Consider the following 12,536-nt stretch of genomic DNA (forward strand, 5'->3'; position numbering starts at 1 on the left):
ACAGGCCTGGAGGAGGCCAGGATGGGGCGCAGCGGGGAAGGCTGGCTACCAGGACATTGGAGAAGCATGCAGGGGCCGTGGGGTAGCCATGCTATTCAGGATTTGGGATTTGATCCAGTGTGATGGGAAACAGTGGGCATCTATAGCAGGAGTGATCAGATCTAACCTACACTTAATATCACCATGGAAAGAGGCTAAAGGCTCGAGAATGGGTGTGGGTGAGAGGTCAGGGCAGTCAGGTGAGACCGTATGGTGGGTTAGGCTGGGCTAGGCTATGGCAGGTCCAAACTACAGCCCAAGGGCCAACCCAGCCCAGAGCCTGTTTTTGTAAAGAAAGTTTTACTACACGGTCCTGCCAACTCATTTATGCATTATCTGCTTTTATGCATTTATGCTTTCACAGCTGCAGAGACACGTGATTGCTAGAGTCCATCTGGCCCACAAAGCCTGCAATCCCTGCTAGCTGTCCCTTTACGTAACGAGTTTGCTGACCACTGGACCAGCAGAGGGCAGTTGAGATGTGGACAGGTTCACCGCATACAGTTGACATTCATTGTTCATGGATTCAGAAATGTATTTGTAACCTCAGAATCCATACTGAAGAAGGTGCTCTCAGCCCTTCCTGGACATGTGCCAACTGTGGCAAGAAACTTGGGCTGCCCGATGCACATGGTCCCAGCTGAGGTCAAACAAGGCTCTGCTCTCCTGTGAGCTCTTATACACCCTGGGCAAGCGTACTTTCCACAGCCTAGTGAGCACCGTGTTTTTCACATTGTTGTTCAGGACTGAAAAGTGACCTCCAAGCAGGGTGCTAAAGGACTGTCAAGTGTTTCTAAGCACAAATAAGCGGTGATGTGCCTCACGGAAAAATATGTGTTCCAGTCAACTTAATTCAGGCCTGAGCTGTGGTGGAATAGGCTTCGAGTTCAATGTTAATGAATCAACTGTGGATTAAATAAGGGGTCTTTAACCAGAAACACACATAAAATAAGGCTGTGTATGGATCAGCTGATGAAACTATGACCAAAGGCTTGTAGGAAGCTAACCTAGGAGCAATGGTTCGTATTCGCTAATTCGGAGTTTGTAGTGACTTTGGAGAGCATAACCACAGTGAAAAATAAGAATCCCTATATTTAGGAGGCAGAATCAATTAATCTGGGGGTGGATTACATGTGAAATGAAACGATTCAAGAATGACTCCTGGGTTTCTGATGTGCAATACTAGGGGGAAGACGATGCCATGGATGGAAGTAAAGAATTATGGAGGAGGCGTGTATTTCAGAGGGTTGACCAAGGTTTTTTCCTTTGTGTGTGTTAAGTTGGAGATGCCTGTGAGCTATCCAAATACAGATGTCAAACAGGCTGTTGGCTTTAGGACCGGAGCTCAGAAAAGAAGTCTAGGTACAATGTAATGCTGGGAGTCACTACCATAGAGAGGGTGTCAAAAGCCCTGGGAAATCTCCTGTCCTCTGGGAATAGAGGGCTCAGGCCTGAGAGCAACGAGGAGCTCAGCTCCTTCTTGAGTGAACAGGTGGATGAATTTAAATCTCTTTCTAGGTGGTATGACTTACTATAAAAATACTTTGGGGAGGAATGTAATATGGTTATATATGGAGAGAACCCTATAAATGTTCACACTCCTTGTCCCAGTAATTATACTTTGGAGAACCTATCCTAAAATTCAGACACCCCTCAAGACTACATGGAATAACACTGAGAATAACTCATGAAAGTAAAACAGAAAGAGCCTTAACATTTGGGGAATGCTACACTGAAAAACTTTTGTTTTTCCTCTGTGATTTCTTCTACCGAGTCTAAGCTTAGACATTTCAACCCCTCTAAATGTTTAATAAAGATCCACCTCTATTTATTTCGAGCTTTTTAAAACAATGAATTATTTTATCTACTGAAATGCACACTGCTTCAGGGTAAGGGTTCTTACCTGCTTCGTTCATTGCTGAACCCTCAGCTAGTAGAACAGTCCCTGGAATATCTCATGTGCTCAACAGACTCTTGTTAAATTTAACATTTTAATCATGTAGAATTTATGTTGGCATGATGATGTGAGGTGAAAACACCCATTGAGATTTTTCAAGTTGTTATCACATGGTCCCCTTCCCATTTGTCAAATCAGGTTTCCTCCCCCCATGCTTCGAGGCACCTCCTTCATCACCCAATAAGTGCCCGCAGACCACAGGGCCTTCAGGGAGGGGTCTGTCCATCTGGGCCACACCGGAAGCTTTACAGTTGGTGTGAACACATGGGAGAGAGCTCACCCCTTCCCTCCTTTTTACCTCTCAGACCTGACTATTCTATGCCCAGTTCCTTATCTTTCAAGACCGGCAGGACTCAGTTTCTTGAATTTTAAAACATTTATTCGGATTTTGATTGAAACAAAGAACACATTTGGAGAAGAACCAAAGAAGAGCACATTACACATTACACTCCCTTATCTAGGAAGGGGTTGGGAAGACTTTCTACCTTGTAGCTAGAGCCTGTGGTCAGGGGTCCGAGCTCTGGATCCAGGCTGCCTGGGGCCAATCTCAGCTCTGCCACCTTTGAGCTGTGGCACCCCCCTTGCACCTCAGCAACACAGAACTGCAGCTCTACTGGCAGCATCACTACAGGATTCAGTGAATTAATATACGTGAAACTTGAGAACAGAACTGCCATCGCCAGGGCTCGAGAAGTATCAGCTCTTAGCATCTTTTCATGGCATTTCTTTTCTTAGCGGTCTCAGGAAGCTTCTTCTTAGATATTTTATCTGTTTTGCTGCTCAAAGGGGGTTCATGGCTTGGCTGCCCTTTACTGAACCCTCCTACGTGCCAGCCCCTGGCCTCAGTGCTTTGCATTCACTCTCATGTGACCCTATAGCGCAATGAGGAGACAGATGGGACAACAGGGCCTCAGGGAATGTGTGTTTGTGACATTACCACTCTAGCCCCATCAGTGCCCACCGCAGTAGCCCCTTCTCCAAGGATCCCAACCATGTGTCTCCTTGTTGTATGCTGCACAGATCACTGTAACTTACCTGTGGGGAGCAAGGCAACCGGCCGCTCAAGAGAAGAGCATGCTTTGGTATCAGGTGGGTTCAAGCCCTGGCTCTACCAGCTACTGCTTATGAGACCTTGGACATGTAACTGAATATCTCTAAGCCTCAATTTCCCCTCCTGTAAACAGAGAAAATCATAGAGTTCTTTATGGTAGTTAATAATAACATATCATTATTGTGAGTATGATATCTACCCATTCTATTCCGGGACACCAGGGTCATGATGGATGAACTGTAGACTGACTGGATCTGGGAGAAGAGAAAGTAGATCCTGCATTTACGACAGGCCCTGGAGAAGTTGGGGTCTCGACTCTCCTGGAGCCAGAGGCTGGAAGGCCGGAGGCTGGATCTGTACCATGTTCTCCGCTTCAAGAAGTCAAGGACACATAAGGCAGTTGAGTTGCAAATAATGCCAATGCCAGGAAAGTTTTAATAAAAACAACTCCCTCTGATTTTAAATACTGCCTGCTTTTTCATTCTGAATGCATTCCTCTAAAATAGGGGTTCTCCATCAGAAATGCAAATTCTCAAGCCCCGCCCCAGACCTAGGACAGGAAACGGAAGGTGGGGCCCAGGGATCTGGTTTAACAAGCCCTCCAGGTGACTGACAGTCAGCGAAGTTGGAGAACCACTTCTCCACGGAGTTTCGTTGTGAGAGGAACATAAATGGTATGAGATTTTCTGAGCAGGCCACAGGAAATGCGTCTGTTTCGTCAACTCCCATTAATGAAACAACCGTAAGTGTAAGAGCAACTGTAAGTGTAAGATCAAGGCTGAGGAGGAGAGCAGTGTATCCAGTGAAGCAACCACCAGCCATGACTTGTATAAACAGGAAACATTTCAAGTTGCCTCTGTTGCCCAAGTTTTCACAGCAAGAAGTCACCCCATCAGCACCACCCTTAGAGGAGGACATCAGGGGCCCCAACCGTGGACCCCATAGTTCCATGGTGCCAGCCACACCTCGCCCTAAGGGGAGAGGAGTCCCCAGAGTCATGAGGTGTGCCCACTCCTACCATGCTCTGGGTCCCTGGGAATCCCAGCCCAAAAGGCCTCGTGCCCACTCCCAGGCCTTCTCCAGGGCCATAGCTTGGACACCCAAACCAGGGGTAGAGAGAACTGGTGTGTCACAGACTGGGAACCTTGTTTTGCACTTCAGTCCCAGGACTCACTAATGTCAGGGCAAGCCCGTCCCTTAGTGTGTATCTGTGTGTTCAAATACTAATTTAGTTTACTATTCTGGACAGACCACACCAACAGGATCTAATTTGGGGTCAGAACGTCATGTCTGAAACAGGACAGATCTCCACTTTTGGTTATGTCAATGGGAAAAAATGTCTCTAACAGGTACCTTGGGGAGCCACTCAGTGACTGAAAGGGCTCTGAGGTTCGGTGGCTCACGTCACGATGGTACTGGTTTCTCTCCTGTGATTTTTTTTCTTGTTAATAAGTGGTCCATGGTGACAAGCTCTGACTTTCTCAGGGAAACATAAAGAACAACTTCCTATCAGAAGACCCTTTAAACACTGGTGCTGAGGGTGTGTGGCCTTGCTTTCCTTGGGCAAGGGGGACATCCTCCCTCTGGCTGGGCTCAGCGAGGCACTGTGGGCTGCAAGGGACCCAGAAGCCCCTTATGGGCCTGGGGGGGAAACCTACCAGCTCTGTAGAATAAATATCACATATTGCTAACACCGGCAAGCTTCCCTGACCCCGTATTACAACCATAAGAGGTGGGGAGGAGAGTGAAAGGAACAAATATTTATTGAACCCCTGGGGCAGACATGCTGAGAAGTGCTCTATGCATTTTCTCCTGTGACCCCAACAACTGCCCAGTTCCACTGCCACGGTGCTCACACCTTCCAACACACCTCCCAGCCTCCCAGCAATGGCTCAGCCTCTTGGCTACCTTATTCCTTCTATTATAACCAGGCCAGGAAAAATAACCTTGTTCAAGCATCATTTTGATGATATTGGTCCCCTTCTCCCTCTATACCATGAAATGTTCTTGAATTAGAACCCCTTTAAACCTTTCAACAGCTGATCCCAAACACTCAGCGTTCTCCTCTGCTGGTCTATTTTGTGCTTACCACTCCAGCCAAGCAAAAATTACTCTGCAAATGAATTCCATCGTGCCCTCTGCTTATTCACCTTGTTAAACCCGAACAAGAGCTGTGTCTCTTTGTATAGGAATACCTCATTTATCCAACCTCCTTGGAAATCAGCTGCACCACAAAAACTGATCTACATAAATTAATTCCCTTTCTTTCAGAAACATAACCCTTTAAAGTGGCCTTAACTCCTTTTTGGAGTAGGTCTTGGAATAATCAAATGAAAGAGATTCTTTATTTTAGCCATTTTCTAATGGACACATTTCTCTAATACATTAGAGAACCTCCTAGTCTCAGTTAACAGAATCTAATGAATATCGATTAATCTCTTCCTGATGGTGCAGGTCATGCTTAATGAATAACAGTAACCACAGTGTGCTGGAGCTGGACATGTAAGTGGTTCAGGGGGTAAAGCCGAATGCATGCGTGTGCGTGTGCATGTGCGCTCTGTCTCCATCTCTCCTCACCTGTACATTCCCCTGAAACGTACTTTCCCATGGAAGCTCCTGCTATCAGCCTAGGTTCTTGTGAGGAGGTGCCGTTACAGAGGACTCAGGAGGGTAACTTACTGTCTTTCTGCATAATTTCAAGACTTTACATGCTGGTTTTTGTCAGCCTAACAATTCCTCATTAGAGAAAAAAATAAAAAATAACACATTTCCACAACCAGCAACAAGCCAGAGTTTTCCAAATTTCCTTACCATGTGACTTTCAACAGGATTCCAGGAACACATACCATTGAAATGTGCCTCTTTAATGCTATGAAATGAGAAGTTCTACATAGAACTGGCATGATGGATCCCTCGTCTTATGCCAAGCCCTTGGAAAAATCATTTTACATTGTAACAATTCTATTGGTTGAACCAAGGAGGTAATATTGATTGATATGGAGGAAATGGTAAAAAAAAAAAAAAAAAAACAAAAAACAGGAACAAGCCTTATTTCATCAGGATGCAATCTGTAACTGCGTGAACCCAAAGTGCTTTTTCCACCCAATGTTATGGCAAGTTCCACAATCCTTCACTGAGGATGGAGAGCATAACCTGGAGTGGGGAAACGGGAGGCGGCGGGGAGCCCTTGTCCACTCATATATTAGACTGCATTCGTATTGTGGAAACAAAGGTTTTATAATGTCTACAGCATTAGCACATGCAAGAGTGAATCAATCTTAATTCTGCTTAAATGCGGTGGCATTTAATTAACCAGAACCTACTAGAGCAAAAGAAGTTAGGCAAGAATTGCTAAAACACTGCAAATCTGTTCAGCGCTGTGTGTAGAAATAAGTGGCTGTAAAACCACAAAATTATTTTGCAGTTTTAAAGGCTTGCTCCTTCTTTTTTTTTAAATTGGATTTTGCAGTTTCAAAGGCTTGCTCCTTTTTTTTTTTTTTAAGCTGGCAACTATTTTATACTAGCTCACTTTCTAATGGCAAAGTCATCCGTTAGAGAATCCCAAGTTGAATGGCTTTGTCTGTCACGTCTTTTGCTTTTTCCATTAGCTTTAGACCAGAGAGAGGGAGGAACTCCCACTGCAAGGCTGACTTGTAAGCACTCTCGTGACACCTAGCTTACTTGCGCAGAGAACCTGGTGAAACAGGTATGGATTCAGCCGACTCCAAATCTGTAAAGAATTTGACTGACTGTCCTAAGTCTGAATGAATGGATATTACATGGAATCATTAAGATTCTTCTGTGCGCTCTCCTCCTCATCTTTCAAGAGTAGTTCACGTTCTTATACTTAATGTCCTCTGTATTCTGTCTGTCAGATCTGCAGGAGAAAATGAGGGTCTAAAAGAGCTGGAAGTAGACGGGTGAAATTCAAAGTAACGAAGCTTAGATTCAAAGAGCAAGCAGAAGACGGCATTATTTGGGGTGAGGGATGCTTAGACACGAGTACAGGAAAAATACTCAGGACCAAGGTGAAAGCAAGGTAACCAGAGGTCACCAATCCAGGGCTGGTGGGATTATCAGTTATTACTTAGGTACTATATTAAAGGAAGTCAATGGAACAAACATTTATGAAGCGCCTCCTAGGTTTAAGGAACTGCACAGCTGCTGTAGGGGATACAAAGATGAATCAGATTTGGTTCTTGCCCTCCAGGGGTTCACAATGATGCAAGAACTGTAAGTCATTTTTCTTGACACAATGTACTAATGAGACCAGCATTAAAGACCTTTACTCAGTTCTGGTCACCACCATGTGTTTTTATGTGGGGAAACCAGAGCGTTCAGGAGAGAGAACACAACACAGGCCCTGCGAGGACAGAGCTGGAGACCAGTTACTATCTTCAGGTGTACGGGAGGTTTTAGAGAAAGGGCCCGAGTGAAAGAAAACAGGTTTGGAGGACAGCACGCGAGATCTCAGGCCGGAAATTTCTCGACAATCAGGTTAATAGAATACGGGAATTAGTCAGAGGGAGTTACTAGTGTGGCCTTTTCCTGGAAAATTTTTTTCTGATAACCTGATAATTTCAGTCAAGAACATTCACCTTCCGGAAGGCGGGAGCGTGAACTATATTTTTCCCAAGGTCCTCTCCTGCTCTGGCTCCAAGCTCCCAAGAGGCAGACCTGGGCTTTCTTCTTCCTTAACTCCTTGCCTGAGTGATCTGCTGAGTGACCACCAATCCATACCTCCACCAACAAGTGTCGCAAACTACCTGGAATGCAAGGCCTCAGCCAGGCAGCAAAGCCAGGAATTAATCTTCCAGCAGCCACGTATGCTGCAAGGGTCCGTTCACAACAGCCTGTGATGCTAAATACCAGAAATAAAGAGTCTCCAAGCAGCATATGCACATTTGAAATATATTTGCATTTATAAGGATATAAAATGTAAGTAATGAAACAGGAGGATGAAATCTGCAAATTAGAGGTGCTCATTTCTAAGGGAATTTGTAGTAGCACTTTTACATTCAGAGATACTTTTTTGACTCCAAATAAAGAAAATATTTCAAGAGAAAAGAGGGAAATGGGATCTTCCCTTTATACCGGGGTGGGGACCCTTTTTCTGCCAAGGGCCATTTGGATATTTATAACATCATCTGCAGGCCATACAAAATTACCAACTTAAAAATTAGCTTGCTATATTTGGTCAAACATTTAATTAATTCACCCCGAATGCCTTGGCAGGGCCAGCCTTACATGGCCCATGGGCTGGACATTCCTCACCTCTGCTTTACACCTTAAGAAACATTAACAGATGAAAATGATGAACTGGTACACACACATACACACGAGAAAAACATGCACCTTGAGTCAGACCATGGGCTGGTGAGCCCATGTTTAGTTCTGACTTTGACTTTCTCATACCCCCTGAACTCCTTGAGGACAGGGACCGCACATAAATGTCTGTTAAAGGAATGCATCAAAGCAGTGCCCTACCTGTAAAGTGAGGTGGCAGTGCCTCCCTCTCGGGTCTGCTAGGAAGACAAGTTAATGCGCATAGAGAGTAAAGCACAAACTAGGTGGGGTCTAAGTCACAGTTATCGCTATGAACTTCAGGCCTGTCCATTTCTTTTAGAGAAAAAATAAAGATCCTCCTATTTACTCCAGGTTTTCAATTTCCTTTTTCTTTTTTCCCCAATAGGGTATTGACATACGAACTTGACATTATGAGTTTGGGACTTTCAGGTTCACACTTTGTGGTGATTATTACAGTCAGCTCGCATTATTCTGAATCCTGTCTTTGACAGCAACCTGAAGTGCCTGAATTGTCAACATAAGACTACCAGAAAGTGTCAGCAAAATATCTGTTCAGAGAACAATGAAAAATACTTGTTCAGGGAATAAAAAAAGGTTCATGTATCATATCCTCTTGATCATCCCTACTTTGTTCCACCTAAACCTTGAAGGTGGTTCCCCAAGACTGGTTTCTATGAGCGGAAGAAGGAAGGGAGAAATGAAAGAACATACAGAATAAAATATGAAGACTACGAGCAGCTGAAACTTGCTTAAAGCACCAAGTTTCTTTTGTAGGAAAATGATGTGGTGTGCACGGTGAGCCTGCAGATGCTGGCTCATGGGTGGGTGGGGGCCTACCCTTGGAGGAGGCCCTTGGTAAGCCAGCCCTCCTGCCCCAGCCTGCTGCCTGGGTTAGGAATGGATCCTGATTAAGGGCAAAGGTCATACCTTTCAGACTTTGGGATGCTTTCCCAGAGGCACAGCTGCAGCCTCTGAAACTCTGTTCTGCAGGCTTGCCTCCTGGTGTTTAAAGTGGCACAGAATGTGCCTCTACAGATGTGAAATTCTCTACCTGAAACCAGCGGCAGCTCAGTGGGAATCACTGATCTGGGAAGGTCACAGAGGGGGTCAAAAAGGGCTCTTTCTTCTGTGGCCAGAGGGGGCTTATTGTTGCTGGTGCCCAAACTGGAAAAGGAATGGCAGGAGATTAATAATTGAAATGTTGCTATTATTGGTTTTCTAAACTGTGGGTTATTCTTTCCCTGGAGTCATCATGCCTGTAAGCAGCTCAAAAGATAGAGGGACTTAATACGCACTGAGAAATTTCCCACCACAGCCAGGCACTTTCCATCCACTCGTTTCTAAATGTGGGAAGTTCAGCAACACGTCCCGAGTCATACGCTAGCTCCCTCTGATTCAGATATTGTACCGCAATGCCTGGAACTGAGGTGACATTAACAAGCCTTGATCCACTACTCAAATGTGGTAAGAATGGAAACAATATTTATACTTACTCATTTAAAAAACATAACACACAAACACAAGAAAAGATATTTTAGAACATGTGTCATCAAATTATTTTAATGGAAGATGATTCAGAACCCATTTCTTGGTAGGCATCTTGGTAGGTGTGTTCAGGCCCATCCGACGGTAGACTTCAACACTTCGGGGAAGTCTGTGTAAGTAGTCAACGTGGCTCATCTCAGGTATAGTAGAACATAACTAACTTGGAACTTAGGGGCTTCTACTTCAGAACCTGTGGCAACACAGACCTTTGCGGTTGGCCTTTGCACTACATGTTGAAAAAAGCCTTGCTAAGCAAGTCGATGGAGTAACCAACAATCGTGAGGCAAATGTTTAACCTTCTAAAGAAAATAAACCTTTTTAAAGAAGTTGAACTTAATGAGTACCAAGCCACTGCAAACTAATGTGCTATTTATAAACCTATCCTTAGAAGCAAATTGTGGAAGACTGATTACACTTTGCCACCCAGTAATTCGCATTAGCAAACATGCCCTGTTTGGAAGATAGCATTTCTCTCTAAACATCGGGCAGTTCAGAATGCTCCTCTCATGCATCCAGGTTTTCACCCAATACCCAAGCTTGGGGCGATTGCACCCCATTTAAACAAATGCACACTCCTGAATTACCGCTGAAATGCCTCACCTGTCTCCTGAGAAGAACCCCAGGCCCGATTTTTTAGTGGCATAAAAAATATTAGAAATCACTCTTCCTGGAGAATTCCATAGGAAAATTCCTGCTCCTTCAGGACACACACAGGCAGTCCTCGTGTTCTGATTGGGATCTGGTAAAAATCAGGCTCACTGAATCCAGCAGGTATCGCCAAGGAGGGAAAAGGAAGTCACTGGAGTCTCAGAAGCACTCATCACAGTGAGTGAATGGAGGTTCCAGCAATACAATCCTTGACTCTGGAGGTCACTTGTCTGTTTTAGAGCGTGACCAACAGCCTCTTTCAATAAGACCCTGGACTTGTGCAGAGGGATGCTGAACTGGTTGAGGAGGGGAGAGGAGGAAGACTAGGAAAAGGATTATAGTGATGCACACAGACACTGAAGAATCAAAGCATACAAAGCCTAGGAATAATTAAGAGAGCATACAAATAAGACGGAGGGAAACCCAGGGTTGAAAGCAGTGACCAGGGAGATCACCTGGGACAGGGAGGGAAGGCTTGCAAATAAAAACTGCACTCCTGAGACCTCTAAGGTTCCTAATTAGTCTTAAACCCTAACACTTTGCACACCCACAGTCCTTTATCTGGGGTGAAGCACTAGAACACTGTAGAAAGAACAGGAGTGCCCAGGCTTAGCCCCAGGGGTCGGGGCCTACATTCCACATGGATTTAGAATGAAAGGAACAGGAGGAGAACAGTGCAGTTCCCAAGATGGCTTTCCACAAAGTTGACAAAATACATCCCAACCCACACACCCAGCCCCTGTGAAAGGGAAAGCAGCCGGTTACTGTAGTTCTGAATTCAATGCCAAGTTCCTTCTCTAATGCTCACCCGGAGTGTCCAGCAGAGGGAGTCTCAAGGAGGTACTTAATAAAGAGAAAATTGTTTCATTTTAACACTCCATAGACAGTGGGAGCATTGACGGTAGCCCCCTCCCATAGACACAGATGAACAATGAATGCCCAACATGGGTTCTCCTAGCATGTCACAGAGCCACCGGCTCCTTCTATTCTGCGTGGTGGAGTGATCAGAAATTTCGTTTTGTTTTGTCGAATGGTTAAATGGACCTTGTGTTCTTCAGAATCAAAGAGGAAAGCCCCTGGAATAACATCTCTCTGTTGCCTTCTAAACAGCCCCTTTGTTTCCAAGAGAGTCTGAAAAAAAATATTTACAGTCCATAGGTTATTTACAGCCTTGCTATCCAGGGCCTGACTGGTAACTTTATTCCACCCAGAAACCTAATTCATGTGGAACCCTGGAACTAATAACAGATTTTCTTTTCAGATAAGTTCTTTTTTTTTTAATCTGCCTCTTACAACAAAGATAAAACTATTAATGCGTTCCCTGTCTCACTCGCCACCACTGTTCTCTGGATTTATAGAAGGATTAAAATCGCCTCTCCTCACCCCTCCTCTCTGCTTCACACAAACCTTTTCCCCTCTCATTTGCTATTTCATCCACAGAATCTCTGAACAAAACCGAAAGAAAGCCAGATGGACTGCCGCTAAAAGTATGTAAAGGCTGCTATTCCAATGATTTCATGAGAAAAACATTTTCATGATGAAAAGATTGAAAAATCAGGCCCACTTGGGTTTAAAATTCCTCCTACTACAAGCACACAAAAACACACCGAAGTGTAAAAAACTTAGTTGATTCCGGTTTGATTCCTGGTTGGAAACTGACAGAACTGACTGAAGAAAAACGAGCGGTAAGGGAGGGCAGGGAAACGAAGCGCTTTTGCCCTGCGTTTTCTTTCTTCCTAGAGACCGTCAAATCCGACAAAATGACCCAGCGCCAGGTGAAGGTGCACCACGCAGAATACCCAGACCCATCCAGAAAAACGTCTTGGCCGCCTCCCCAACTTGAAAGCCTAAACTACATTTTCTCTTTACACTCGTCGATGCGGGGAGATTTGAGATTTCAGTCTATTTCATTGTTCTGCCCGGGTCTGACCCGGACTTTCCGCCCCGACCCCCTTCTCCTCACCTAGCCCCGCGCATTCCGATCCCACA

The 12,536-nt window shown here is 44.9% G+C and overlaps 1 protein-coding gene across 2 annotated transcripts in view; it reads right to left on the minus strand.

The window, feature by feature from the left end:
* The window catches only part of HIPK2 (homeodomain interacting protein kinase 2), a 177,173-nt gene that overhangs the window by 163,912 nt on the left and 725 nt on the right, over positions 1–12,536 (minus strand). The gene's annotated exons all lie outside the window — the stretch shown is intronic.

The sequence above is a fragment of the Plecotus auritus genome, assembly GCF_963455305.1.
Source record: "Plecotus auritus genome assembly, chromosome: 4".
NCBI classification, from domain to species: domain Eukaryota; kingdom Metazoa; phylum Chordata; class Mammalia; order Chiroptera; family Vespertilionidae; genus Plecotus; species Plecotus auritus.